This window comes from Leiobunum rupestre, chromosome 8 (assembly GCF_980474605.1).
Source record: "Leiobunum rupestre chromosome 8, qqLeiRupe1.1.hap1, whole genome shotgun sequence".
NCBI classification, from domain to species: Eukaryota; Metazoa; Arthropoda; class Arachnida; order Opiliones; family Sclerosomatidae; genus Leiobunum; species Leiobunum rupestre.
In genome coordinates this window covers 7,120,729-7,147,857 of record NC_143391.1, presented here as the reverse complement: position 1 = coordinate 7,147,857, position 27,129 = coordinate 7,120,729, and the positions used below count along the sequence as shown (strand labels likewise).

At 43.1% G+C, this 27,129-nt stretch overlaps 1 protein-coding gene across 3 annotated transcripts in view; it reads left to right on the top strand.

The window, feature by feature from the left end:
* Nucleotides 1-27,129, top strand: part of LOC149932264 (roundabout homolog 2-like) — a 156,561-nt gene that overhangs the window by 106,102 nt on the left and 23,330 nt on the right. The window lies entirely within an intron of this gene.

The following is a 27,129-nucleotide window of genomic DNA, read 5'->3' as shown; positions in this document are numbered from 1 at the left end:
GGAGGATACCAGGGTGAATATGAAAAGGAGGGTGTCGTTCTCTCCTCGTAAGCCGCTCTTCGATATCTGTTGCCTGTAAAAGCGCGCGATAAAAAATGGCCCTGTCAGAGACTACTGCCGGAGAAAGGACTTTGCAGCGGCGATACTTGACGTCGTTTCTTCGCCGTGTTTACATTGTATAGCGCGCTCTCAGGCTCTGAACTATCGCGAATGGGAAAAAAATATTACGCTGCAGACGCCCTTTTAGTACCGGGGAAAAAGGGGCCCAACGCGTATTTTATCCGAAACGGGCCAAAAAAACTCAATGGGCCCGGTTTGAGACGTCCTACATATTCCTGTCCTTTGACTGCTGGCGTACCCGATAAATTGGGGCCCTATCTTCACCCCATTACCCTCCCCGGCCCCGAAATATACTGTTTTACGTTCTATGGACTTATCTACTTTCCGGTTTGAATAAAAAGAATCCTAACGATATTGCTCTTTTTAAATAACAGTCTACGCCGAGATTTTGACGAAAATTAATCAAATTTGGAACTGTACCGTTGAGGATAATCCTAGTTTTTACCAATATAGTTATTTTTCCAAACGAACCTCATTTTATGGAAATGGAAATGCATTTCTTGGTAGAACATTTTTTATGACTTTTATAACAAAGGAAAATCGTCACTATAGGATAATTTGAGTAACAGTTTATTTATATCTATAAATGCGTCTTGGTAACGATTTAAAGAACAAAATATATTTATTCGGGTTTCAAAAATATCCAATATTATTAATTTAATTTTCTAGAAATTCCACGGTTTTAAAATCTCGACTTGCAGGTAGAGATTTTGAATATTTATAGCCTTCGTGTTTCTATAAATTTGTTGAAGCTATAAACTATAATTTATAGCACCATTGCGTTCGGTCACGCGCGTTTTTTTGCAACCCGTGATACCACTGAACGAATTCGCAATTTGAAAGAAGTGAGTTGAATCTGGACATGCCTAGCTTTCCCGCGTAGCGATTTGGTTCACGTACCGACAATTGTCGAGCTGTTGAAATTCACATTTCAGTTTAGATTGGGGCCAAGAAATCTTCGTTTCTACCTGACAGCGCTCGGACCAATGACAAGGAATGGTCCAGTCAGCGTGCTTAATAGTATAGACGGCGGGTTCTATTTCTTTAAGCGTTCTTAGAGAACTTTTCGGCGTAAAAAATTCCGTAGTGGAACACGCGACCAGAAAAGTTGATCCAGCAGAGCGCTGAAGGATTTCTCGCTTTAACCCTCGCCCGATAAAATACCTCCGAACTCTCCCCCGAGCGCCCCCTTTGGACCGATCGATGTACTAACGGCACGAACTACTCCTTCTTCAAATCGACCAACTTAAAAAAACACCCTCCCCTCGATCCCTTTCTTTTAAAAAGCGAGAAAAAATTTCCGCCGCAGCAGCCAATATATTTGGCTTTCCCCCTAGATCCCCGCTCCTCCTTAGAGCTCAAATGACCTGAGTTACGTTTTAAAGTTGTCAACTTCATATACTAAAAAGAAAGAGGGCTGAAGTTTCGATTTTTTCCCCCTTCTTGGGCGCGTTTTTTTCTTCTCGCGGAAGGAGAAAGGTTGTAGGGTTGGGTGCTTAAGAGTTAAGCCTATTTGGTTTAGCGGGAGGCTGGGGCCCTTCGGATCCTCTTAGGACAATCTGCATAGAAAGGGATAATGCGCGTTGGCTGCCTCCTCTGTTTTCATATCGTTCAAAAAAGGGTGACGAAAAATGAAGAGAAAGGGTTCAAACTTCGTCAGTTTGTTGAAGTAATCCCAACTGTATCGCTTAGCGTATTAGACTGTCTATGATGGTTTTTTCAAACTGCCACAACACTCTTATTGAGCTCCGTTCGAACTTAAGTTTGACTGCTCACTTATTGGGCTTCTAACGTTTATTTTTATTATTTATTGCATAAGTAACATAATAGACATAAGTATGGCACAGAAATAATTCGGTGAATCATTGTCTGTCTTCGACAGCGTTGCCGGTTCCTGAAACTCAAATTATCGTACTAGAGCCTGATAACTGGCGGTAAATTTTAATTTTCTGTGAAATACTGACGTTAAACTTGTTAAATCAAATTTTTTAATCACACTTAAAGGGGAATGGTCAAGCTTTAACCAGTTAGATAGCCCTATAGCCCATTAAAACCTAAAATTATGTCCAGCGCGACACCTGGTGAGAAGTCGGTAAGACATAAAAACAACGTAAAAGTGCGCGCTGCTGACGACGCGAAAAAATTGTTTTGCACGCGCGGCGCGTTATAGTTATAAGTGACTTAAGCTTAAATTGCGCGATTTTAAAAGTTAGGATAGTTCGCAAATCGCTCATACGGGGTTAGGGGCGCTGGCGGCAGCCCCTAAAATGGCGGCGAAAATTCCAACTTTTTGGGCCAAAAGCTATTTTTTCAAGACAAAAAAAGGTACGTGTTAGTATATTGAACGTCTTGTTAATCTTTTGATACGGAAATAAGGCCATATTTGGAAAAGCTTGGCCGTTCCCCTTTAAAGTTCGACGGATTGAAAACTTACGTTTAAAATTCTCATTTTTTCAGCCAATTTCAAAATTATAGAACATTATCGTACGCGCAAGCTGAATTATCGTAAAATACGTACTATGAAGTACGCCATTGAAAATATCGTACGTCCCAAAAATGAGCTCGAAATTATCGACGTGTACAATAATTATCGTACGTCTGGCAAAGCTGGACTCGAGGAGCGAAATAGGAAGTTCTCGAACAGGAAACTCATCCCTTCCTACTCTTTCCGTTGGCAAAAAAGTTAGTTAGTTTGATGGCGAAAAATACGAGCGTACACGCGTTTAGGTTTGAAATCCGAAATATTAACTTATTTTATATTAGTTATTTTAATCTTCCGATTCAATAATTCATCATTATTTTCCAAAAGTAAGCGTTATTTACACTTTTGAACGCGTTTCAATTTTCCGTCGGCGATTTTCCGCGCATCCTCCAAATACTAGGAGCAATTCGGGGAAAGTTGTCCGTCCGTCGGTACGTAATGGTTTACGTTGCCATTGGTGAAACAGACTATCATTAAAAAATTTGCATTGGGTGAATAGGAAGTGTCATACATATGTTTATTATGTTACTTATGGCTATTTTGTACTAGGTCTCGAAGGATTCCAAAACGGCCTTAAATCACATTACGAAAATATATTTAAGGTACTGCTAAGTACAATAGTGATTTAAATCGAAGCCTATTTCAAAGTAGAATTTTTTATTTTGTGGAAATTGAAGAATATTTTAATCCGGTTAATTTTATTTTTGTAACAAGAATGTAATTATCTTAGGATGAAAGACCGTGTTGAGACTATTTTTAAATCCGCCTCCACCTCTAGCTCTAAAGGTCAATCAAAAAAATAGGCAACCCTGGTATTTATCAATAAAGACAAATAATTTTACCATTATTTGAATTATAAAACCTCTTTTTTCAATTTCAATCCTCCATTGTATTCCACTTCCTTTTTCCGATAATAAAAAAGAGTGGTTAAAGGGAGGGAGCCATATAAATAGATTGTTCTCTATACGATTTAAATGATTGTATACTTTATATAAACCTGTATATTCAAGCGGGGAAAAAATCGGATAAAAACGTTGCGGCCTCAATTTATCTTTGCCGACAAAGAAAATAAAAATATACAGAGCGGTTGAGGATGGAAGAGGAAGAAATCGCGATTCGAATATCAAGCAGCTAGCGGGATGCAAATCTAAAAAACCGCGCAGTGACATCACTTAAGAAAAGCCTCTTTATAGCGCGACTATTCTCCTCCCGATTGGCCGCGCATCTTTCTCTCCATCCCTTCATCTTGGTCTTCCCGAAGAAAAGGATTTTTGTCTCATTTTTTTCCCGGGGAAGGTAATTTTGCATTCAAAGCTCGTCCTAAGAAAGGAATAAAGAAAAATGAGCTCAATTGGAAACGTCCAAAGTCGACCGGGGGGGAGTGGCGTGGTTGTTAGAATTTCCAGTATAATCCAATCAAATCTGGGACGCAATTTATATATACTTTCTGTATTATGTTTTATTTCCGCTTAGTTAGCTTTTTACAGTCAGATAGCGACATCTGTCGTAGACAAGGATAATTTCCATTCTACCATGTTTGGTTTTTGGTTTTTGCAAAATAAATAAATAAAAATGATTTGCTATTATAAACGTTTGTTTTATTTTGTCGGATGGTTAAACAGGTAGTGGCTTTAAAATTGGAGCTCATCTAACGAAGGAAAAAGTTAATATTATTTTATCCTCACTTATACATAATTAAATCGCAAGGTGACCAGGGAAAGGTTTTAAAAATATTATAGGAAAAATAGAAATTTTAGAGGAGAATTATAGGAAGATATAAGAAATAAAATAGGCGAATTATAGGAAGATATAGGAAATAAAATAGGCAAATTAGAGAAAAATATAAAACACTAAATTGGAAAATATAGGAAACAATAATAATGCAATATCTTTGACTCGAATCCCCTAGAATATTGATAATTTCTTGTACACTGATTTCTTGCATTATTGGATCACTTAGCGGATTTACAAAGGGGCAGTGTTTTCACTAGATGTTCTATGACACGTACAAAAAAAAACTTCTTTCATTTTCAAAAGACCGTGAAACTATAGGAATAAATAGGAAAATAAAAGAATTTATAGGAAGGCATTAAAATATAGGAAATGTGGGAAGTCTGGTCACCCTGAAATCGAGATGATTAATGAAGATCAGCTAGGGTAGTACCCAAGGCACCACCTTAGGCCCAAGTCATCGAGCGACCTTTAATGGTGACCGGGTTACAATGCGTAGGAGGGTGGTGGAAAGCTCTTCATGCCACGGGCGCTAACAGCTCCCTACGCTAACTATTATCGGTAACCTCCACAATTTTTTATCAAAATCGAAAACCGAGGCTCTGGGGTGGAAATCCCTTTAACGCGGAAGGAGTTGTTTCGAGTTTTCACAAAGCTGGGGCCCAACCCGGCCGCGGGGTGAAAGTATTAACCATGCCACCACCCCAACATTGGCGTAGATTACTATCGATAGTAATGATTGTTTACGGTTCTACCAGACTCTTTAGTCGCATTACCAAATTACGTGCAAATTTATATAAAAAAATTAAAGATATTTTTAGGGCAAACATTAGAAAATGTGGAACCTACTGTGAACTATATATTGATCCACCACCGTAGACCGTTTCGATACTCAAACTGCTTTCCATTTTATACTATAAACAAGTCGGATGGAATGTGGATTTTTTCCCCTTTTCTATATTCAAATGCCTCCTTCCGTTGACTGCCCCCCCCCCCTCCCCGTTAGCTCTAGTTCCATTTATATCCGCCAGGAAGAGATAGTAGAAAAAATCGGACAAGGTTTTAGGAGTGAGATAGCGGAGGAGGATTTTCGCCTATAAAACGGGCGAGTGCTTCGATTGTCCGCGGCTTCTCTCTTTTCGCGGATCTCTCTTTTCATCTCCTCTTCCTGCAATCCCCTCATCCTCCGTCCTCCAGCTCTTCATCCTCTACACAGTCATCTCTACCTCCGCTGAGCTATCTACCTCTACTTTTATTTTTCCCTCGTACAGACGCGCGTCTAAAATGAATCTTCTTTTGAAGCTTCAAAACCATCCGTGCGGTGCTAGTGGTTATGTTGTTATTCTCTACCTACAGGCGCTGCACGTGTAACGCCGCGGCCTACAGTGGCGACCCCTATTAATACGCCGGGGAATCGGAAAGAATTGAATACGATTTCTTGGGTGCCTCTCCTATATATATATATATTTCGAAGAGAGCCGGTAGGTGTGCTCTATTTTGGCAGGGATGAGAGGAGCGGAAAATAGAGAACGCCGGGTGTACTAATAGATTTATTCCGTTGGGGGGTATCTCGTCTTTCTGTCACAAAAAGCCTTCTCGGAATAATCTTTCGGGGGACAGGTCGCCAACGCGCCCTGATACGAAACACGATTTTCTCATTTTTTTTCGCACCGGTAATCCCGTGTTATATTTTTTCTTCTCGCGTATATATTTTACTTTTTTCCTTTAAAAAACTACTCTCGTGTTTTTTAATGGAATTAGACCGACTACTTTCGAGAGATAAGAATTTCGCGTGTAAATATATAAGGCGGTCTTCTTTGATCTACCGAAATAATTTATAAGAATTCTCAAATATATAAAGATAAATTTCAGTCGATTCTGGTAGGGGGCTTCTCTCTGAACACCAGTGCACTGCGGGTGGAATACTTCTACAGGCGCCAGTAGGCCAGTTTTAGAGTAAGGTCGTAATAATAAAAATTAATGTATATTTTTATTGTGTAAATTCTTTTATTTACATGATCATATATAACACAATTTTAAATATTGAAATATTTACTTAGAACTTCACAGTTTTCCTTTACGTTTCTTTCAATAAGAATAAAGTTTTTGTGCCAACTACAGTAGTGTATTTTTGATAGTCTGTATACGCGTATCTAACTTCCAATTGGTCCAGGTATCATAATGTCTTCACTTTTCAAACGATCTCTACTAAGTTGTTGTTTTTAACAAAACAAAGTATTTATAAAAATATTATAACAAAGTTTAAATCAACGACGTCACACAAATCTCAAGCACAAACTTGAGTCGTAAATAACCTCTAAAATTTCATCTCAATTACATTATATACCAAGATATCGTTGCGAACATTTAATCATAGTATTTTTCCATTTACAAAATAGTCCAATTTATTCTCCAAAAGTAAAGGTGGGGGGAAAAGAATCGACCGTTTTTCTGTCAGAACCACGCCTTTTAAAACGCGCGTCCGACCGAAGTTTTCCCTGGGAACATAAGGTTATCATTTATCTTCTAAAATATCGAAAAGTTTCCTTTTATACGATCGCGTCGGGGTCTTAAATTTCTTACCCTCCCCCGCCAAAAGTGAGAGAGAGAGGACTCCGAGTCGCGAGGGGGGGCTTAAAAATGAGAAGTGGCTTTTAATAGTTGAGCGAACTAAATATTCCGCCTAAACCGGGGATCTATTTCAAAAACCGGTCTCTCACCCCATCCCCCTGAACCTCCGGCTTCCCACCCGTTCCGCAGTGTGCCGGGGAGAAGTTCCTTCGCTCTCTGTCACTATCGGTATTCAATATTTCCCACCTCTCTTCTGCCGAACTTGGCCGATCGATTTCCGATATCTCACAGCACCCACCCTTCTTGGAAACAGGTTACGAAAGTGTCGGCCTTTGGGCGAGCTAACCGGCCCCTCCTTCGCTCAAAATTTGGGCGACGGGGGGAGGAAATCGTTTCCTTACACCCCCTCTGCTATTTTTTCTTCTAGATTCGTCGATCGTGAGGGGGGGGGGGTGATTGGCGGCCTCGTGATTGCTAGAGGCCGCGACCCCCCCTTCGTTCCCCGTTTGGATCCCGACTCGCGCGCGGTAGTCGGTGAAATTGCTTCGACAGACGCGAGCCCTAGAAAAGAGCGTAGTCTTCTCCTTAGGCCTTTCGCTCGAAATCCTGATTCGATATTCTTATTTGGAGGGTCGAAAAGGCTGGCCATCGCTCGAGCTCTCTGTCTTTCTTAGCGCGTACCCTGAGCCTCCTATTGTAGACGCCTTCTTCTCTATCGGAATGCTATCTAAGATGAATACGGGTTTTTGTCTTCCTTCGCCCTTTTGGTCGATATAATAATAGGCTGGAACGCTGGGAGATCTTTGGGAAGAGGAGGTTGTCTGCGGGAAGGAAGTTAAGGGGCCGACTCCGACGCCAAAGACCATACAGCTTCGCCGGAAGGCCCCGTTATCCGGTCAAATTATAGTTGTTAAAAACTGTAACAATCCGCGCGCGTCCGAAGAGACTCTGGCGTTGAAATAGCTTTCCTTCGCCGCTCGCTCCGGATTTACGACGCGATAGATAAAAATCCCAAACCACCGCTTTTCCACGCGAGGAAAAAGGATGAAGATATTGAGAGTAGAAAGGGACGCGTGCGCCGGGTTTCCACTTTTATGATTACCGTCAAATTTATATTAAAACGAGCGCGAATTAAACGCGAGCGTGCGGAACATTGCGGGTTTTATTCATTTTATGGATTTAAGCAATTTTCCGTGTAAACGTGATTATTTTATACCGTTTGCGAAGGACTAAATATTGTGGTTAGATGAGCTTCAATCCTTAAATTATTAACCCATTTCAATATCTGAAAATTACTTAAATTACTTACGCTCATAATAAAAAGGGGGCAAAAAAGCTAAACCCTAACCAATTTAAAGTAATGATAAAACTCGGACCATTAAAGTAATTATAAAACTCGGGCCAATAAGTCTTCGAGGATAAAATTAAAACGTGAAACTCGGACCAAATAGATCTTCAGGTCAAAATCAAATTAAAATGTCTTTAAAGTAGTCAGAATTTGCAGCGGTTTCGCCCTAGTTGGAGCTCATCAGTACGTTGCCGGGAATCTGGCTCGCGACTAAACCGAGAAGAGACGCTAACCTAAATCATTAAAAAGTTCAAAACGCGTTGCGTAGCAACGGAAAGCCAAATACGGGATATTGGTGGAGAATGAAATGATAAGTTAAAGTTAATAAAAACCACCTATGGACTTCAAATATTCGAAAGATCCACTACTATTTCTATATTTAGTGATTCAAAAACGGGTGATTCATTGTAATTTTTGGTTAATTCGGGCCGTTAGTCTAGGGCAGGGTGGCCTTATTTTCAAACTAAAATATCACAATTTTGATAGTCGTGATCGCTATGTTTATAATAGTTTTTATATTGTAAGATTGCAGTATATTTTGGAGATAAAATTTTGAAAGTTGAGACCCCCCATATTTTGAAGGTCGAGACCCCCCCATATTTTGAAGGTCGAGACCCCCCCATATTTTGAAGGTTGAGACCCCCCCCATATTTTGAAGGTTGAGACCCCCCCCATATTTTGAAGGTTGAGACCCCCCCCATATTTTGAAGGTCGAGACCCCCCCCATATTTTGAAGGTCGAGACCCCCCATATTTTGAAGGTCGAGACCCCCCATATTTTGAAGGTCGAGACCCCCCATATTTTGAAGGTCGAGACCCCCCATATTTTGAAGGTCGAGACCCCCCATATTTTGAAGGTCGAGACCCCCCATATTTTGAAGGTCGAGACCCCCCATATTTTGAAGGTCGAGACCCCCCATATTTTGAAGGTCGAGACCCCCATATTTTGAAGGTCGAGACCCCCCATATTTTGAAGGTCGAGACCCCCCATATTTTGAAGGTCGAGACCCCCCATATTTTGAAGGTCGAGACCCCCCATATTTTGAAGGTCGAGACCCCCCATATTTTGAAGGTCGAGACCCCCCATATTTTGAAGGTCGAGACCCCCCATATTTTGAAGGTCGAGACCCCCATATTTTGAAGGTCGAGACCCCCCATATTTTGAAGGTCGAGACCCCCCATATTTTGAAGGTCGAGACCCCCCATATTTTGAAGGTCGAGACCCCCCATATTTTGAAGGTCGAGACCCCCCATATTTTGAAGGTCGAGACCCCCCATATTTTGAAGGTCGAGACCCCCCATATTTTGAAGGTCGAGACCCCCCATATTTTGAAGGTCGAGACCCCCCATATTTTGAAGGTCGAGACCCCCCCATATTTTGAAGGTCGAGACCCCCCATATTTTGAAGGTCGAGACCCCCCATATTTTGAAGGTCGAGACCCCCCATATTTTGAAGGTCGAGACCCCCCATATTTTGAAGGTCGAGACCCCCCCATATTTTGAAGGTCGAGACCCCCCATATTTTGAAGGTCGAGACCCCCCATATTTTGAAGGTCGAGACCCCCCCATATTTTGAAGGTCGAGACCCCCCATATTTTGAAGGTCGAGACCCCCCCATATTTTGAAGGTCGAGACCCTCCCATATTTTGAAGGTCGAGACCCCCCATATTTTGAAGGTCGAGACCCCCCATATTTTGAAGGTCGAGACCCCCCCATATTTTGAAGGTCGAGACCCCCCCATATTTTGAAGGTCGAGACCCCCCCATATTTTGAAGGTCGAGACCCCCCATATTTTGAAGGTCGAGACCCCCCATATTTTGAAGGTCGAGACCCCCCATATTTTGAAGGTCGAGACCCCCCATATTTTGAAGGTCGAGACCCCCCATATTTTGAAGGTCGAGACCCCCATATTTTGAAGGTCGAGACCCCCCATATTTTGAAGGTCGAGACCCCCCATATTTTGAAGGTCGAGACCCCCCCATATTTTGAAGGTCGAGACCCCCCCATATTTTGAAGGTCGAGACCCTTTTATTTCGAAAACCCAGACCCCCCTATTTTAAAGATGGTGACCCTCCCTATTTTGAAGATGGTGACCCTCCCTATTTTGAAGGTTGATACCCCCCTTTTTGAAGGTTGATACCCCCCTTTTTGAAGGTTGATACCCCCCTTTTTGAAGGTTGATACCCCCCTTTTTGAAGGTTGATACCCCCCTTTTTGAAGGTTGATACCCCCCTTTTTGAAGGTTGGGACCCCCCTTTTTGAAGGTTGGGACCACCCTATTTTGAAGGTTGAGACCCCCTATTTTGAAGGTCAAGACCCCCTATTTTGAAGGTTGAGACCCCCTATTTTGAAGGTCAAGACCCCCTATTTTGAAGGTCAAGACCCCCTATTTTGAAGGTCAAGACCCCCTATTTTGAAGGTTGAGAACTCCCTATTTTGAAGGTTGAGAACTCCCTATTTTGAAGGTTGAGAACTCCCTATTTTGAAGATCGTGATTACCATATACTAAACACCACCCAATTGGACATCTTTGATCTAGTGTATTTCTAATTTTCTCCATCGGGATGTTTGGTAATTTGAATCGATTTTTATCCACAGAGCAACTTTTCAACATCGTCATCCATTTCTATATCTCGGTGATATCCTTTGTAGTTCCGTATTGAATGATGGACGCCAATTCCTCGAGACAGGGACGGAGAAAGATGGAGAGAGGAGAGAAAGCTAATTGCCCTTATTCCCCGTTTTCCGTCTGGCGTGGTGTTTGTCCTCTCCGGCGGCAACTGCTTCTTCGCCAATAACACGTCGTTTTCTCCTTCATCAGTCTAAAGATTTTCTCTCTTCGCCCAACTTCTTTCTCTCTTTTTTCCCCTTTAGTTTCTGTTGATTCTTTTCGCTGGCTCGTCGATTCCGACGTGCTCCCGATGCTACACCCCCCTTTTCCACAGTTCCATCAGTGGCGTTCCTCTTACGGAAAAAGCTTCGGCTTTTCGCGGAATCCAGGGGAATGCGCTATCTTTACGCGCCTGCCAAAAATTATCGAAAAATGTTGGAACCAGGAGAGAGAGAGACCAGTGAAACCCCTTTTCTTCGAAACGATTTTCGGTAATAACCGCATTTTTGCGGGTGATGGGAAGAGGGGGAAGACAATAGGAGGGGGTACTTAGGTCGCGCCCGATGGTCGGCCTAGGCCGGGACTGCCATCTCGGTTTACACGAGCCATGACTCGTTGAAATGGAGTCACGACTTATTTCTTTTCCTTTATCCCCAAAAACGTCGACAAAAATGCCTTTGTAGAGAAGATATAGAATCCGCGCTGGCTGGCTACGGAGAGAGGGAAAAATTTCTCTTTTAGAACAAAAATTTAATGCGCCGTAATGGCCGCTAGCTAACGGTGCGTGGAAGGAAAGGCCTCTTAAAGGGTGCGCTCCCCCCGCGCGGAATTCGGGGCTGCTGTGGGGGTTATTTTCTGAGGGTAACGATCTGCCCCTCGCTGAGGGAGGGACGCGTTATTTACCGCCCCTCGACTTAACGTCTTATCCCCCCCCCCCGGTTAATTATTTTGGGAAGCTGTTTTTGTTTTCTTAAGCGAAACACGTGGTCGGCGCCGAATTACGAGAAGAATGCTCCTCCCTGGTCCGCTCTGTTTGTAACAGATTGCGCCCCTTTTCCAAGAGAGGTTTCTTTAATTGCTCGCCACCCCTTGCCAAAGCGCCGCTTCAAAAAATACTCATTAGGGTTGTTGTACATAGTTTCGCCAAGTGTTCGCGGCTCGCTATTACCAATTTACGTGCCTTCCTCGCGGGGGGGAAGTCTCGAAATAGTTCGTGACTCGCGTTGGGATCGATAGTGATTAAATAATCAATTTAGTTGGTTTAACACGATTTTAAGCTTATTGAGAGTGCGCTAACTTTGTAAAGGATGAGTTTACTGAAAATATTTTCTATAGGTGGTTTCGGAGTAGGATAAGAAGAGTAAGGCTATGGCGTCATTTTAATCCGATTCTGTGGTGGCGAATAGTTTGAGTCGGAGTAAAATGTTTTTTCCAAAATGTCTGCTTGTGACTTTTTTAGCAGATAAATTCTAGCTAGTAGACGACATAATCCGATTTACTCTCTTGACACCTCCTTTTCAGAAGGAGTAAATACTAATACTCCGGGACTAGCGAATAGTTTAAGGGCCGGAGTAATTATCGTACCCGGAACAGGCGAATAAAATGTTTTAGGTTAAAAATATAAATTTTTTAGTTCAAGAACAGGCGTAAGAAAACCACCTTATATTGCATGAATATCAGAAGTAAATGAACCGAAGTTATCGAAATAGCGCTCAGAATCGGAGGGCGTTTACATTATGAAAATTATGATAAAATTTGGTCAAATAAAAGCTAATTTCCGTCCCCGTCTTTTGACGCGATAAATTGTGGGTATAGCTATTTCTATGTATAAAAAATGCTTTCATAAAAACAAAAACTGTTTTTATTTCGGCCTAGGAGCGCGCAAAATTTAAAAATCAAGGTCAAAATGTAACTTCATAAGGAAAACGCCTCCAACATAGGGAGCATAGCAGTCTTATAACTTCGGTTCATTTACTTTTGATGAAAATTAAATGGAATATAACCAACATCGCTTCCTTTAAGGAAGATACTAACAGTTAAAAACTGAGTCGAAAATATCAAAAGCCATAGAAGGGAGTAACTAATTAGAACTAGAGGTTATATTTCCTTTAAGACATAGCAGGTCTTTCTTCTGGCCTATTTCCGCCTGTAAAAGTGTTCCGAGTGCATCACGTCGAAGCGCGACATAAAGCCTACTACCAGGGTCGATGAAACCAAACCCGAGACCGTAACCGCGTATCAAGCTTATTAAAATTTTTAGTATCCAATCATTAAATTATATTTTTTAGTCGGAAACGCCGTAGCTTCCGTTTTTAAAATAGAGGGGCGCCGCTAACCCACCCCGTCACTATTTCTGTACAGACTATTAAGGACGAAATGTTATCTGGCTTTAGTTTCGCGGGCGGTCGCTAGAGGGCGGGTTCTTCCTTCTATATTTGTACTCCTCGGCTGTAGACTGCGAGAGGGAAAACGGCTGACAATTTCGCTGCACCCCGTGAAATTGTATCCGGGATTGAAGGGAAAATTCCGCTCGTTTTGTGGCAGTCTTAAAAAATGTAAGCGAGGCTCCATCAACTCTTTTATCCTGTTCCGAACGATTCAGCCGTGACGCCCGAAAGTCACCGAGAATCTCTTGATCCATAATTCGCCGCCCCCTCTATGGGGAAAAATATCAGTTTCACACTGACGTAACTTTCTTTCGCGCGGAGCCATCCGTGGAAATTGATAGGCCTAAATAGCCTCAGAGCGCGTACGAAGTGAGCCAAAAAAATGAAATTTGGCCCTCAAAATTTAAAAAGCTTTCAGACGAAAAGAATAGGGGTGTATCGGTTTTTTGTCTTTATGAAAAGAAACTGTAAAACTCCATTGGGATTCTGGGAACTACGTCTAGACAATAGTTACGCTTCGAGTATTCTTCTGCTTGTAGGAAAACGTCTTTTGAATAAGCTTACTCGAAATACGTTCTTTTTCTTTTTATCTCCAAAAGGAGACAATTTATTTATGTAGATGTAATATACGCATCTGATTTTGCTAAAGAGATTTCTTCTATATAAATTTAAATTTTCTGGGAAATAGTCACTTTGGGATTAATTTTCAAAGTTTCAAGTTTTTTCCGGATTCTGGTTGCCTTAAAAATAAAAAGTTCGGTCTAGACTGTTCAATGAATTACCCGGAGTATGTATATATATATATATATATATATACAGGGGCGTAGGAACCAGGGGGGCAAGGGGGGCAATGCCCCTCCCTGGAATTTTGCTGGGAGGGGCAACTAATGTTATTGCCCCCTCCAACTTTTTGGTCAGTAGAAGTCTCAAATTCTCATTTTAAAAGCATAAAAAGCTTATAGAACCTCAACTGTGTTTAAATTTCAGTCTTTTCCCGCCAATTTACATAGTATTAAAAAGCTAGGTAAAAAGTACACACGCATTCGGATAAGCTACACTCGATTAAAAATTCCAAACCATTCTTCAGACCCCTTTTGGTTTCGTTTTGCCCCCTCCAACTTCTAGAACGTTCCTATATATATTATAAAAGATACCAGGATTTCAAATTGCCAAAAGAAAACCCCTTGGATACTTTCCCCTGCAGCACCAAAAATTCCCCGTAAAGTATCGCCCCCTATCGTAGCCGCAGCGCGATATATAATAATTTTGTCACCCGGATATTTCCAATTTTAACCAGCAAACTTTAACAAATAGTTAATCCACAACAATTTATATTTATTAAAACCATTATTTTGTTCAATCGAAAGTAGGTTTGTTATAAGGTTATAATTGCCAAATACAATTTGAAGTTAAGCCTCGGTCGAACCTAATACACTAGGTTGGATTCAAGGTTCGTAAAAAAGGAACTATAAGGTTGTCTCGATCGCACGGTTTTTTATCAAAATATTATGGCTTTTGCGTTGCTAGGTAAAATCGTGACGTCACCCAGAGGAGATCGTATTGAATATCAACGGAGGCTCATCTGGGGGACGTCATCAATTTTAACTCGTACAGAAATGTTTTCAAACATCTTCTTGGTCCGGACCCCGTTGGGTTGGATTCACCTGCTGACAACGACATCTATTGAGCCTTTGAGGTACTACTAGAGCCGCCACTCGCTTTAAGGGGAAAGAATAGAGTAAAAGCTGAACGTTTCAGTTTTAGCAATTACATCATTGAATTATATTTTTCTTATTAGGCTGAACCTTCCTCTAGTGCTTAAAATAATTTTGATAATTCTAATATTATTAGTTAACGAGATATAAGGTCCTAACTAAAGGGTAGTTTGGGCGCTTGCCCAACTTGTTTAGCCCGGGGGGGTCCGAATTAAAACGTAATAACTTAATTACTTTAAAATTTAAAATTGTCAAAATTATTTTAAGCACTAAACAAGAGGCTGTTCTACACTTACATATTAATTTTATAAGTTAAAAAACAAAATTAAAAGAGTTCATTTTGAAATAGCGCGAAAGTAGACAATGGCCACTGTAGTCTTCCCCCTTAAATCTTTAAATAATAGCTTTCAATGTGATAATATAACTTACAAATTAGTTGATATTCGTTGAAGATGTAAATATGGTATATAATAATAAAATGATTTAGCGATTCTAATTATACGAATTGCCTAGATAATTGTTAAGAGACGTTTTAATTTGATTAATTTGATTAATTTTGGTTTATTCGCTCGAGCGAAGTTGGCCGCAATCGTTGGAAATTTCGCGTCATCAATAATGGCACTTTTCAGTCGACGGATTTTTTGTTAAAAAATAAAATAAAGGGTGGGTGGGGGGGGAGCTTCTTCAATTCGGGAGTATGGCGGGGAAAGAAGCGAATAGGGGCAATCTTTAAGAGTCAGCTATTTATTATCGTCTTAAGCCCGAGCGACTGAGGAAAAAAACGTAATGGCTGAATGCCTTTCTTATTTCTGGCAGCCCTCTCTTCCCGCCGGGCTGCCCGCCGAGTTCCGAATCCCGAGAAAGTAAAAACGGGGTAATATCTTTTCTTTCATATAGACCCTCTTCTGGTCTTTTTCTCTCTATCCCGGATACAATTTAAAGCTTTTTTTCATCAGCAACTTCCTATATAGTGCCGGGCTAACGGCCGGTAAATTTTTTCTCGCTGCCTCAATATAAAACTGCCCTGAATTTTTCCGCATTCAATCTAGCGCGGACCTGGGAACTGCCGTTATTAAGGGCTGGCTGGTCCTAGTTTCGCAGCCCTCTTTCTCTCTGTGTCTCTTATCTTTTAGCAGAATTGGAGGCCAGTCTTTTAAGCGTCGGAATTCGTTCTAAACTTCTATTCGAAGAGTAGCGGGGAGTAAAGGCGCGAAACAATTGTCGCAGTTAAGGGGCCTGTGATGAATGAAGCGCCCCGTAACGGCGGCGGGAAACGCTAGTGGCTCTCCGGAAAATTGGAGAGCGCCACGCCGATCAACATTCCGATACAAAAGTTGGGAGCTTATACCCGGGCTGCAGTCTCCGCCGCGGATCGATCCCTTTCCATATTCATTAATCAGAGGACTCTTTAAGGTGGGGTGCGGGGGGGGGCGGATAAGGGTGTAAGGTGAGGGCTAGTGCGGAGGGATTTTAACCCTCGCCCCTCCGCTGATAAATGGCCATTTTCCACTTTGGGGCCAATCGAAATTGGACGTTTCGTTGTTAACATTTCTCAGTTTTATTTCGATTCGGCCCATCCCGAGTAGTTTTCTCTACCGATTGTAGATGGCGCCGTTAGAAATTGCCCCTTCGTACTCTCTACGGTGCCGTATCTGGGCTCGTGTATCTGCCGAAAGCGGCGCTATTTTCGCCGGAAACGGCGGAGAAAAAGAGCCGCGCAGGAAAGTTTTACCTAGATTGGCCCCGCAACGAGCATCATGCAAAACGCTGAAGGGACTCGTTCGAATCTAACTCTCTAATAGCCCAGCAAATAGCTTGTCCCCGTTTTCCACTAAACACGTTAGGATTGAAGTTGATCCAATTATGGACCCTTATTTAAAACACTGATAGTATATTAGAAATTAAATCTTACTCTATAGGTACAATCGTAAGTCTATAATATTGTTCCAAAAGTTTGTCACTTTGGGGAATATTTTACTGAGAGATAGTCACGGAGTGACGTCCTAGACTAATACCAAGGCAAATTCAAATATTAATTATTAATATATTAAAACTTATATTCAAATATTTTATCATAAATTTGTTTTTTTTACAATGGCATTAGAGGGTCAAGTCATCATGCGACCACCACCTTAGGCTTAAGTCATCAAGCGTCTTTTAAAGCCATTAATTCAATTGGCCGGGTTACAATGCGTTGGAGGGTGGTGGCAAGCCCTTCATGCCACGCGAGCCAACAGCTCCCTACACTAACTATTACCTTTAACCTCAACAAATTTTTACGCAGTCTGTCTTGTGAATAGCTCTCAGTAAAACTTTTGTGAAGAATAGGAAGTGTCACACTTATGTAACAATATTATACACCTATAGTACAATGCTTTAATATTTGGTATCCATTGAATGGATGATAATATTTCGAGTGCGAACGCGTCCATCGCCTTTCCTTCTTTATCGCGAAAATGTCTCCCCCCTTAAATCTAAAATTTCTCCCCCTCACCTTTCCCAAATTGGATTGTAGCTCTCGGGCCTCCCCAGTCGCGCTTATCATTCCTCCACTGGCAGCCATCCCTCGGAATTCCCCCAGTTCTCCTCGAATCCATTCTCCTTCCGCCGTTGTAAGGACGCCCGTTTTTGAGGGCGCATTGACGTTGAGGTGGTCCGAGCGCGGCTTATAGCGGAGGCCGCTCTTGCCCATTACGGCCAAATTAAACGCGCACCCCGAAACCGTTTTAATGAGGCTTACTAGTAAACCCGTTAGTCGAAGCCTGCGGAATACGAGCCAAACGGGAAATTAGACGCGCCACATTCCATAAAGCAGCTCCACTCTCCGTCCGAAATCCCTCCGCGCGGTTCGTCCCGACGGGGCCGGAGACGCTCGGCCCGTAGAGGTCAATCTTAGCCGTCACCGAAACCCTTTTAAACAATCGACCATTTCCCATCCGCCACGCTTCACCATTCTTTTTCGCGAAATTCCGGCGTTTGCTTTAAAAACGACTTTTTGGTCATTAATTATGATTTCCGCGCAAATATGACTTTGGGAGTCGCGTATACGGCTAATTCCCTTTCAACTACACGCGGGGATTGGAGTTATATTTTTGGAGCGACTAAGTCTGTCTTAATTAAATTTATCCACTTATTGTTCATAGAGGGAGATGGCGACGTAATATTTTTCGAGCTGTCCGGGTAAATAATGAAGCTCTTTTATTATCGTCTTCGGCTTCGGCGTTTATATTACGTCCGTTTATATCGGCTCACTTTTGTCAGTTTTGAAGAGGCAAACGAGTTCCTAACGAGCTGGCCCCGACGATTAAGCCAAGGGTTAACCGGCCCGCTTCCCCGATGACCCAACGGCTCACCGGTGGCTCGTTTATTTACTCCATTATAAAACTTTAACGAGCGTCTCTTTATCGCGGGTTACGAGATTGTTGCCTGATGAGGACGCGAATGGACCGTTGACTTTGTTTATCGAATTACGGGTCCTCTTCCTTATACCCGGAAATCCGACGCGCCTTGCCCTAGTTAAGGCTTCGAACTGATGAATAAATATTCTTCTTCTAATGTTTATTAAACCTAGGAGCAACAAACACGGCAACCCACACAAGGAGAACGCAAAAGTCGTGCATTTTCTTACGTACATTTTTCATTGGTTAGACGCTTTAGCGTGTGCTGCCGTCGGAAGGGTGAAATTCAGAAATTAATAATAATATTTATAATAATCAGCTAGACTAATACCCAAGGCACCACTCTAGGCCTAAGTCATCGAGCGACTTTAAAAGCCTTTAATTCAGGTGGCCGGGTTACAATGCGTAGGAGGGTGGTGTGATGTCAGGTCATAGGTTAGTCTTATCTAAAGATAACGTTATCGGTGTTTATTTATCCCCTCTGTATTACGCAATACTAGCCTTATAAATACTCATGTTTTTATTTCTACGAGATCCATTTCTGTACCTGCCTTCATCATGTAAATAAATCGTATTTTATCTAAACAACTTCGTGTAGTCACTGACATACGAAACATGGTGTCAGAATCGTCGAACTTTCGCTTTCAGTCCGTAAGTTAAAATTATAGTATTCTAACTTAACCCGCCGTTAGACAGTCAACAGCGATGCCGAACGACGCACTTGCTGCAGTACCAGGACAAGCACCAACTTCTTATCACGTCCTTCCACCGGAGCCATTTGACTTCTCATGTCCTAACGACTGGCCGAAATGGAAACGGAGATTCCAGCGTTTTCGCATAGCATCTGGTTTAAGCTCCAAGTCGGGCGAGGAACAGGTCAACGCATTGATATACATGATGGGAGACAAGGCGGACGACATCTTCATTTCGTTTACCTTCGCAACTGACGCGGAAAAGGAAAACTATTCCATGGTCGAACAGAAATTTGAAGATCATTTCGTTATACGTAGGAATGTGATTTACGAAAGGGCGACTTTCAATTCAAGAATCCAGCAAGACGGAGAGCCAGTGGAAGAATTCATAACAGCTTGCCGAGCTCAGATCGAGAAATGCAACTATGGCACGCTACAAGATGAACTTCTGAGAGACCGTATAGTCGTAGGAGTACGAGATAAAGCGCTATCGGAGAAGATGCAGCTAGATGGTACCCTGACGCTAGAGAAGGCCATATCCACAGCCCGTCAAGCGGAACAGGTTAGAAGACAGCAACAAGCTCTACATGGTTCAAACTTCAGTAATGGACCAACCGCCTCTATTGACCGATTACGGGGACAACCCAGCTCACGAAGAAACCAGAATCCGTCGAAAAACCTCCGACACATCGGACAGGCAAGTCTTCCAAATAAAAGCTCTAGTAATTCTTATTTACCATCTTGCAAGAAATGCGGAAAACTCGAGAGACATAATCGAGAAAATTGCCCAGCGCACAAGGCAGTCTGCCGAAAATGCAAGAAGATGGGCCATTATGAGCGAGTATGTTTGGGATCTGCAGCCCGCGAGGTCACCACGGAAGCAATGTCCAGCAGAGTCGGAGCGTTGACGTCAGACGTTTTCCTGGGTGAAATCACAAATACAAAGCCGGTACGAGGTTGGATGATAGACATCGGAGTAAATGGAGTGGAAATCCGATTCAAGATCGATACAGGCGCTGACGTATGTGTTATATCAGACCAAATTTATAATGATTTTCTTCAAGATTTACCATTGAAGAAACCTGACCGACGTCTATTTGGGCCGGGAAAGACTATGCTCCATTGCAAAGGCATGGTCGAAGCACGATTATCAAACAAGAACATTGTAATACACGACCAGCTTTACGTAGTAGCTGGATTGCTAATTCCACTGCTGAGCCTCGACGCCAGTGAAGGTCTTCGAATCGTTCAACGCGTCGACGAAGTGCAACTAACAGAATTGTCAACCGTCAGACCAATGGAAGAGTACCCGAAACTATTTACCGGACTTGGCCGAGTTAAGCGCCAATACAAGATAAAACTAAAACCGGGAGCCACACCGTATGCGATAACGACGCCAAGGAGAGTTGCGATACCGCTATTGACGAGAGTAGAAAAGGAACTAAAGCGCATGACTGAACTGGGAGTTATCAGCAAAATCGAAGAAGCTACGGATTGGTGTGCCCCGATGGTGGTGGTGATGAAAGATTCAGGAGAGTTGCGCATCTGTGTGGATTTCACGGCACTCAATAATCATGTTCAAAGAGAGATCTATCAGATTCCAGCGGTCGATCATATGCTTGGACGATTGGCCGGGGCGCAGGTTTTCTCTAAGCTGGATTGCAAATCCGGATATTGGCAAGTACCATTGCATCCTGAATCCATACCATTAACTACTTTTATCACCCCATTCGGAAGGTACTGTTCCAATTGCTTACCGTTTGGTTTAACGTCAGCCTCTGAGCACTATCAAAGTCAAATGTCCACCTGCATCGAAGGAATCAGTAACGCCATCTGTATGCAAGATGATATCATTGTATGGGGTAAAAACGTCGAAGAACACGACAAGAATTTGAAAATGGTCCTCGAGAGACTGGCGGCAAACGGAATCACACTCAACAAGAAGAAGTGTGAATTCGGAGTGACCAGAGTTAAGTTCCTGGGCCATATAATAGATAGTTCCGGTATTCAACCCGATGACGAGAAGGTCCGTGCGATTACTGAGATGGAACCACCATCCGATGTCCCAGAGCTACGCCGACTGTTGGGAATGGCGAACTACCTTGGGAAGTTCATTCCGTGCATGGCCGAGCAACTTCAGCCGTTAACCAGCCTACTTAGTAAGAAAAACAGCTGGGTATGGGGTCCAGGTCAAGAAAAAGCCTTTAAATACTTGAAAACTACCTTAACAAACAAGCCAATCTTGGGTGTCTTTGACCCACAGAAACCTACTACCGTATCTGCCGACGCCTCGAGCTATGGAATCGGTGCATTTCTGAAGCAAGAACAGACCGATGGTACCCACAAGGTAATAGCCTACGCTTCAAAAACCTTTTCACCTACAGAGCAAAGATACGCCCAAATTGAGAAGGAGGCATACGCATTGACCTGGGCGTGTAAACGCTTTGAGGATTTCGTTACTGGAATCACATTTATATTGGAAACTGATCATCAACCCCTCGTCACTGTACTCCAGTCGAAGCAATTGGATGACCTCTCACCTAGGCTTCAACGTCTGAGACTTCGCATGATGCGTTATTCATATAAAGTGATATATACACCGGGGAAGTTTTTAGTCACAGCTGATGCGCTATCAAGAGCGCCTCTCAAAGATGTCAATGATAACGAACTGCAGCATGAGCTTTCCGCTCATATTCAATTGGTAATGACGAACCTACCCGTGTCCGATACTAAACTCGCCGAATTGCTCCGGGGGCAACAGGAAGATGCTACATGTCTGATCCTACGACGTTACCTAGCCCATGGATGGCCGGATAAGAAGCACCTTCATAGCACTTGTATCAAGTACTTTGCCCATCGATACGAAATTACAATCCAGGATGGTATCCTGATGAAGGGAAGTCGATTAATTATACCTATTTCCATGCAAAAGGACATAATGGCACGCATCCATGAAGGTCACCTAGGGATCGTGAAATGTCGTGAAAGAGCCAAGCAATCCGTCTGGTGGCCAGGAATATCACAGGATATCCAAGAAAAAGTCCGAAGTTGCGAAAAATGTCTAAAAGAATCTCAAAATCATCGAGAACCACTTTTACCATCCGACCTGCCCGACCGTCCGTGGCAAGTCATAGCTATGGATATGTTGCATCACGCCGGAAAATGGTACCTTGTACTTTTTGACTATTACTCAAAATTTCTTGAACTTTACCAGATGAAGAATCAAACCACGAAAATTGTCGTTGAGATCTGCAAAGAAGTATTCTCGAGACACGGTGTTCCTGAAGTAGTCCGAAGTGACAACGGTAGTAACCTGGCAGCGACAAAAACCAACGAATTCGCCTCTTTCGCCAAGATGTATGGATTCCTCTCTATTACAAGTAGTCCGAGATATCCCCAGAGCAACGGATTCGCTGAAGCCGCTGTCAAAATCTCAAAATCTTTATTAAAGAAAACAAACGACATTTCCTTGGGACTACTGGTCTACCGCTCAACACCAACAACCAATGGATTCAGTCCCGCCGAAATGCTTATGAACAGACGGCTACGAACTACACTTCCGACCACACCGTCCATGTTGGTACCCTCCATTCCGCCCGCAGCGACGCTACAGGAGAAACATATCGTCCAGAAAAATACCCAGAAAAGAAACTTTGATCGCCGCCACGCAGTCCAAGAGTTATCCGAACTCGAAGACGGACAAAGAGTATGGATAACAGACTTGCGGAGAGAAGGGGCAGTAGTAAGAAAAGCCGACGAGCCTCGATCGTACGTAGTTGGGACAACTTCAGGAACAATCCGAAGAAATCGACTCCATCTCATCGCTTTGCCAGACGATAATCAGAAGAGTACAGTCGATCCCGTAAACTACTCTTCAAGCATCGGTCCAGAGAACGTCGCCACTGAGCCAGGTCTTGGTAGCGTGGTTCCAGTTCAGTCACAAATCGCCGAACCTATTCAGAATCCTGTACCAGATATATGCCTTCAGCAAAATCAGCCAGAATCACGACAGCACTCAAGCAACGAGTCAGCAAGTAACCAACAACCAACGCCGAAGTCTTCGAACGATCGGACAATTACTCGAAGTGGGAGAGTATCGAAACCAACCGAAAGATATGGTTGTTCAATTAAATATTAAATTGTAAAAGAATTAAAAACAAAAGGAGAACGCAAAAGTCGTGCATTTTCTTACGTACATTTTTCATTGGTTAGACGCTTTAGCGTGTGCTGCCGTCGGAAGGGTGAAATTCAGAAATTAATAATAATATTTATAATAATCAGCTAGACTAATACCCAAGGCACCACTCTAGGCCTAAGTCATCGAGCGACTTTAAAAGCCTTTAATTCAGGTGGCCGGGTTACAATGCGTAGGAGGGTGGTGTGATGTCAGGTCATAGGTTAGTCTTATCTAAAGATAACGTTATCGGTGTTTATTTATCCCCTCTGTATTACGCAATACTAGCCTTATAAATACTCATGTTTTTATTTCTACGAGATCCATTTCTGTACCTGCCTTCATCATGTAAATAAATCGTATTTTATCTAAACAACTTCGTGTAGTCACTGACATACGAAACAGGTGGTGGCAAGCCCTGCAAGCCACGCGAGCCAACAGCTCCCTACACTCACTATTACCGTTAACCTCAACAAGTTTTTAATTGTCTTCCCCCGCCCGTAAAACGTTCAGAGTAAAAGTTCGTCCAATGAAATTTGTACACAACACTGCGGTAGCGTGTTTAAAGACTAGCCGCGTTCTCCTTGTGTTTGTTGCTCCTAGCTTTAACGAACCCGTTTTAATTGCCAGTTTTGGTGGGTATCCAGTTTTACCTTTGACAAAGGCCAACTGAATTCGGACAGGAAAACTGATATAAGGCTGTTAGTTTCCGAATAGGTGAACTATTGACGCGAACGACGTCTCCTTTTGTTTTGGTTTAGCCAGTGTGGGCTCGAATGAAAACGTGTTTGACATAACTCTGATCCGCAGACATCTCGGTCGAACGCCCTCGGACTGAAGGAAGCCGCATTGTCTCGGAGACGGATCAGCTAGTAAAGACGGATTCGTGTTTGTTCCGCTAGACGCGGGAGCAAAGAGTTGGTCGTTGGTTGGTAGGTGGTCCTCGGCACCCTTTATCCGCTCCGGATCAAGCTAGGAATAGACCCTCGACGAGAAGCTAGGGTTATCGATGGGTGGTACGAGTAGTCAGTCCTTGCCAGAAACAACAACACGCGTCTGACGCGGTCATTTCTTCGCTGGCGCCTTTAAAAGAAGGCGCAGGCTCGTCACGATGTTGGCACGCTTTGGCATCGTGACAGGGGGATTAGGGAGTCAACCTTGTTAGCCCACTCTCTCTCTCTCTCTCGTCCAGATTTCGCCCTTCTTCTTCGGCTTTATCTCGATATAAGTTTCTGGCACGTTCGCACGCTCTTATTAAAGAAGATGGTCGCGGGGGGTCCCGATTTATGGGGGCCTCCCCTCCGTCTGCCGGCGTGGCTCCCCCGCTGAAGCGGATAACGACCCCTATCCTCCTCTTTAATGACGGAATTAACTTTCTCTCTCCCAGTTTTCCTTCCTCCTCGTTCTTATTTCCTCAAATTCGCGTCGTCGCTTCCGTCGGAGGCTGTCTTTCCGCTAGCATCCAGTGTGTCGCTTCAATGTTGCTATTGACAGGAAATGGACGCGACTCCGGATTCAATCTCTTATGGAAATGCCCGTTGTCTCGCGATGCAATCCCCCATACCACTATTTAGCAGACGACATACTCTATCAAGTTACGAACTTACGAATGCTTATTTTATTAATTTCGTAGTCATCTCTCTAATCGTAACCTAACCAGCCAACATGGGGACACTCACCAAGAGACACAGCGAGGTGTTTCTGCTCGGGGGTTAAGTAAACCTTCATGTACCTTGAAAACTCCTAAAGGGAAACGTTTCAATGGACATTGCTTTTGCCATAGCAACCAAAAATGTTTTTCACAACTGAAGTTTAAGCTTTCTCTACGTTAAATAGCATGGTAAAATCACGGTTTGTAAACCTTTACGATTTTACCAAAATTTTATCGATTTTACCCAATTGTTTGCTTAAATTTTAATTTTTTTATTTTTTGAAAAGCCCTGATTTTCCCACGCTATTTTATGTAGATAAAGTTTAAATTTGAGTTATGAAAAGCATTTTTGGTTGCCATGGCAAAACGAATGGCCATTGAAACTTTTCCCTTTAGGAGCTTTCAAGGTACACGAAGGTCTACTTAACCCCGAGTTTGAACAAAATCGGGGAGAAACACCTCGGGATGTAACTTTGTATATTTTAATATTTTTTTAAGCGAAAATAACAATGTATCTGTAGGTAAAGGTTATAATATTACTTGAGGCTATTTTGAAGCCTTGAAAGTTTTACGCGTATCCTGTATGATAATTATCTCCCTCGGCCATACCTTTTACGCGATACAGGCATTGTTTCGCGAATGGCAAAGTAATTTACGGGCTTTGTTTCCAGCGTGTGTTTTTTTTTGCTTTTGTTTTTGCTTTCCCGAGCTTGTTTATGAAAATTAACGCGATAATGTCCTCCCATCTCTCATCAATTACCGGAAGATGGCTCTCCATTCTTTTGCCGCCAGCCTCCGCTTAATCCGAGACTGCATCAGCAGCGCCATCGTACGGGGGCATTTTTCTCGAATTACCAGCTCCCTTATCATCCTGAAAAATCAACGGTAATACGTTGAATAATACAAGAGGCGGGAGGAGGGGATATTCCTTATGTCGGGCCAAGAAATGCTAAGTGACGTCGCGCCAAAACGAAGAGGAGGTGCCGTCTCTTTTTAAGTCTTTTCCCCGGGATAAGCTCCGCTATAAGATTAGAGAAAAGTCCGTGGAAAAGGTTTTGGAAAGTCGGGGTTGCGGAACCCCTACTCTAAGCCAGGGGGCCCAGGCGGGGGCGGCCAAGGTGGCTCGGCCCCCCTTAATCCCCGTTGTCAGAGTCGTGATGAATGGTGGATTCAAAACGGCGGGCTTTGGGATCATCCGTCATCCCTCTTCCTTCGGTGGCAGCTCGCGCCGTCGAGAGCTGGGACCCGGCTATAGCTATGGGTTCGTCCTGTCAGCCATAATGGCTTATTCACCGCGCGACCCATTGATAGGGCGCCTACGGGAGTGAACTCTAAAACCGGTTCTTTTCCAATGTTCTCCCGTTCCGAACATTAGAGAAATTGTCCTCCTTGGCTCTCGCGTTGTCTCTCGCTAGGTCTGGAACGGTAGGTCTCCTCCGCCGTCGTTGCGGGGGAGCTTCGTCTTGATGAATGGACTCGGGTGCTCCGAACCCCGACTTCTTTTCCAGGATGCCATCGATGCCGAATGAGCGCGCGAGCTGTTGCCCTTGGCCACTCTCTTCCGCCTTTCGCCTTCTACAGTATATAATCTTCCTAGAGTCAAATAGACCGTAGGAACGCGACGCCTCGAACCAAAGTGCCCGGTTACCAACTACCCACTACGCGTATCGTACAATATTAAAGTTCCAATTTATTTAGAAATACTTTCGATTTGAATTTTTGGGGGGTTCCAAAAACACTGACCTACTTAAATGGCTCACGTTTTGCGGGCCTCCGTCTCAAAGTCTTTTAGTATAAAGTGATAAGCGTATCTGAACGTTTGTAATACGCCAGAGAGGGCTTCGAGGGTCAATGTCTTACATCATCCGTGACGTCTTCGAAGGAATACCTCCCTCCGAGACCGAACTTTTTCTAAATAGGGTTTAAGAAAAGCCAAACACTCTATAAACGTTTTCGGCTCACCTTTACATTATTCTTTGCGCTTTTTTTGTGGCGTTGAAGTTGAGAGACAGATGTTAACCTTATCCCCTACTAGTTTTCAAGGTTACGTGTCGAGAATCTATTTTTCGCTTTCACTTTCTCTCTGTTGGGGTAGAAATTGGACTCGTGTCGAGCGTGGATGGTGCTCCCGCGAAACGCCCTCGCGCCATTCGGATCTGATTTCACGCCTTCCTCCGCAACATTCCCCTAATTTCTATCTGCGCTCGCTCTTGGAGAGATATTCGATGTCTGGCCCGTTTTTTCGTCCCT